This window comes from Nicotiana attenuata, unplaced genomic scaffold (genome assembly GCF_001879085.1).
Source record: "Nicotiana attenuata strain UT unplaced genomic scaffold, NIATTr2, whole genome shotgun sequence".
Classification (NCBI taxonomy): Eukaryota; Viridiplantae; Streptophyta; class Magnoliopsida; order Solanales; family Solanaceae; genus Nicotiana; species Nicotiana attenuata.
The window spans coordinates 263,035-267,662 of NW_017670346.1; positions in this window are offsets into that span (position 1 = coordinate 263,035).

Genomic DNA, 4,628 nt, shown 5'->3' on the forward strand with positions numbered 1-4,628 from the left:
TGATCTTAATGTATTCTTGTCAAGTTGATTTTGATTATCTAAAGCATGCTTTCACTTGCAGTTGCCCCAGTGGCCATGAGTAATGATTAATATTCTTGGAATTCACATAGTTTATGACAACTTTTCGATGATGCCAAAAGGGGGAAGATATTGTGCTTTAAAAGAAATTGTGTTTATTTTCTGAACAGTGATGTTTATGACCTAATTAAATCTGGCCCTTAATGATAAGTAAGTGATGATATTTTAACTGAGTTCCACAGGTTCTATAATCAGTAAACAGAGTTTGTCATTATCAAAAAGGGGGAATTTGTTGGCCCAAGTTCAGATGAAGTTTTAAAGATTGACAAAATGAACTCAGTCATGAACCAGGTCCATCATGTGAGACACAGTGTTGATATGCTTACACATGTGACATACGCGTGAAGAAGATAAGTCTCAAGGATCAGCAACAATATCTTCTGAATTGATCGAAAAGATTGCATATAGGATAAGGAGTTGAAGTCTCCTTATAAAAAGAGAATTATATCCGGATCAAGGATATGGATTAGGAGTTAGAGTTGTTCTTGGACTCGAATTGTCAAAGGATCCACAATTCGAGTTCTTATCAAACTCTGATTACTACCTCTATAAATATAACGATTGTTCTCTTTTACAGGTGATTGCACATAAGCAGAAGTTAAGCATATTTGAGAGCAAAAAGATCAAGTCTGATTTGCAAGCAACATATGCGAGATACAAGTGTGCACGTCTGAAGCTACATGAACTAAGATAGAAGAACCAGTTTCATCATTGTGTTTATTCTAAGTCTAGTTCAATTGTAGTAGGTTTTCATATTGTACCTTTCAGCTTTCATAGAAGTAATTGTAATAGGTATATTGAGTACTCAAGTTAGAGTTAAGTTGAAAGTGTCGCAACAGTTGAGGCTGTGTGCTACACTTGGATTAGAGTTAGTCCTTAGGTTTACAAAGAGTTTTGTAAATGCAGTTTTTGGCTCAGTGATTTTAGTGGAGTTTGGGAAAATCCTACTGAGTAGTAGGTCGTGGTTTTTTCACCTTTTGAGCCAGGTGTTTTCAACGTGAAAATCTGTGTGCACTTTACATTCAGCATTTATTATTCCGCAAACTGCTGTAGTTAGAACACTTAGAAGAACCAGTTTCTTCTAACGCAAAAATTAGGTACCACACAAATCACCCCCCCTCTTGTGTGGTATTGACGTTTATAACATCACATCAAAAGAGGCTAAAGCTAGGGCTTGGGAATTTGATATTTCAAAGTGGAATTTGAGGGGTCAAATGGACTCCGATTTTGGTAATTTTGATATGTATAGACTCGTGGCGAGATGAGTAAACTGGTGATATTAATTTTTTGATTTTTTGAGAAGTGGGCCCGGGGCTCGGGTTTTGCCACCTTCGTGAATTTTGATGTTTTTCGAGTCTTTTCGATTGGGTTATATTCCCTTAGCCTATTGTAACGTATTCGTTGTGGTTTTGGCCTTATTCAATGCGCGAGGAGGTTGATTTGCGAGGCAAGGGCATAGCGAGCTAGGATTTTGGCCGGCTTGAGGTGAGTAATGGTTATAAATGATGTGCTGAGGTTTCAAAACCTCGAATTTGCACAACGTAGTGCTATGTTGAGGTGAGACACATGCTGCATGATGAGCGTGGGGTCCATTACTGCTGGGGATTTGTACTTGGTCCATCCTGATTGATGATTCTACTGTATTTTTGACTGAGCCTTAATTAATATCATTATAGTTTGGGCTAGTAGCCATGTTTGGGGCCTTGTGCCGACCTGTAGAACCCGTAGGGGCATTTGTACTGATTGACCTCACTTTACTTGTTAAAAATCATACCCTCAGTCATGTTTCTAACTGTTTAATCTAATATGAACCGGCTTTGGAATAACTAAACCAAAAGGAGAGTAATATGTGGGCTGGGATCCCTATCTTATCTTAGTATGCCCGAGAGGCTAAGTTATAGTGACTGAGAGGGGTTGAAAACCCCATAGTGAGGGTATTTGATATGTTCTGGATCGGGCTGCACGCCGCAGCAGTATATATTTATATGGATCGGGCTGCACGCCGCAGTAGTATATTATTGGATCGGGCTACGCGCCGTAGCAGTACATTCATATGGATCGGACTGCACGCTGCAGTAGTATAGCGCTTGGGCTGTAGGAGCCCCTCCGGAGTCTACACACCCCAGTGAGCGCAGTCGACTATTATTATTGGATCGGGCTGCACACCGCAGCAGTATATATATTATTGGATCGGGCTGCACGCCGCAGCAGTATATATATATATATATATACATATATATATATANACAGATGCTATTGCTTCGGATGCTGTGATTACATGTATTATTTCAGTCTGCCACAGAGATGCCTCAGTCTTATTTGATCCCGGTTCCACCTATTCCTATGTGTCTTCATATTTTTCTCATCATTTAGGTACGACCCGAGGGTGTCTCGCTTTACCTGTTCATGTATCTACCCCGGTGGGCGATATGGTTATTGTAGACCATGTATACCGGTCGTGTTTGGTTACTATTGGGGGTCTGGAGACCCGAGTGGATCTATTGCTATTGAGCATGGTAGATTTCGATGTTATTTTGGGCATGAACTGGCTATCTCCGTGTCATGCTATTCTAGACTGTCATGCTAAGACAGTCACCTTGGCTATACCGGGTGTTCTGAGGATCGAGTGGCGTGGTGTGACTGACAATTTTCCTAGTAGGGTGATCTCATACCTAAAGGCCCAGCGTATGGTTGGGAAGGGTTGTCTTTCATATTTGGCATTTGTGAGGGATGTGGGAGGCGAGACTCCTAGCATTGATTCTGTCCCGGTTGTGAGGGAGTTCCCAGATGTGTTTCCTGCAGACCTGCCGGGCATGCCGCCGGACATGGACATTGACTTTGGTATTGACCTGGTGCCGGGCACTCACCCCATTTCCATTCCGCCATATCGTATGACACCAGCAGAGTTAAAAGAGTTAAAGGATCAGCTTCAGGAACTCCTAGATAAGGGGTTCATTCGGCCGAGTGTGTCATCGTGGGGTGCACCGGTTCTATTTGTGAAGAAGAAGGATGGCACCATGAGGATGTGCATTGACTACAGGCAATTGAACAAAGTAACAGTGAAGAACAAGTATCCTCTGCCTCGCATTGATGATTTGTTTGACTAGCTTCAGGGAGCGAGGGTGTTCTCCAAGATTGATCTCCGTTCGGGCTATCACTAGTTGAAGATCAGGGATTCAGATATAATGAAGACGGCTTTCAGGACTAGATATGGGCACTATGAGTTTCTTGTTATGTCCTTTGGGCTAACCAATGCCCCAGCAGCACTCATGCACTTGATGAACAGTGTATTTCGGCCATATCTGGATTCGTTCGTCATTGTTTTTATTGATGATATTCTAGTGTACTCGCGTAGTCAGGAGGAGCACACGCAGCAATTGCGAGTGGTATTACAGAGATTGAGGGAGGAGAAGCTTTATGCAAAGTTCTCCAAATGTGAGTTCTGGCTCAGTTCAGTGGCTTTCCTGGGGCATGTGGTGTCCAGCGAGGGTATTCAGGTCGACCCGAAGAAGATAGAGGCGGTTCAGAGTTGGCCTAAACCGATCTCAGCCACGAAGATTCGTAGTTTCCTTGGGTTGGCAGGTTATTATCGCCGGTTTGTTCAGGGGTTTTCCTCTATTGCATCGCCCTTGACCAGGTTGACTCACAAGGGTGCTCCATTTGTATGGTCGGACGAGTGTGAGGAGAGCTTTCAGAAGCTCAAGACAGCTTTGACTACGGCTCCAGTATTGGTTTTGCCATCAGCTTCAGGTTCCTATACCGTATATTGTGATGCTTCGAGAGTTGGGATTGGATGTGTATTGATGCAGGAGGGTAGAGTTATTGCATATGCTTCTCGCCAGTTGAAGCCCCACGAGAAGAACTACCCTGTACATGATTTGGAGTTGGCTGCTATAGTTTATGCTTTGAAGATTTGGAGGCACTACTTGTATGGCGTGTCTTGTGAGGTATTCACTGATCATCACAGTCTTCAGCATCTATTCAAGCAAAAGGATCTTAATTTGAGGCAGCGGAGGTGGCTAGAGTTACTTAAGGATTATGATATCACCATTCTGTATCACCCGGGGAAGGCCAATGTAGTGGCCGATGCTCTGAGCCGAAAGGCAGTTAGTATGGGGAGCTTGGCATATATTCCAGTTGGGGAGAGGCCCTTTGCAGTTGAGGTCCAGGCTTTGGCCAATCGGATGGTGAGATTAGATATTTCGGAGCCTAGTCGGGTGTTGGCTTGTGTGGTTTCTCGGTCTTCCTTGTATGATCGCATCAGAGAGCGCCAGTATGATGATCCGCATTTGCTTGTCCTTAAGGACAGGGTTCAACATGATGATGCCAGGGATGTGACCATTGATGATGATGGCGTGTTGAGGATGCAGGGCCGGATTTGTGTGCCCAATGTGGATGGGCTTCGGGAGTTGATATTGGAGGAGGCCCATAGCTCGCGGTATTCCATTCATCCGGGTGCCGCAAAGATGTATCAGGATTTGAGGCAACACTATTGGTGGAGGAGGATGAAAAAGGATATAGTAGGATATGTAGCTCGGTGTCTCAACTGT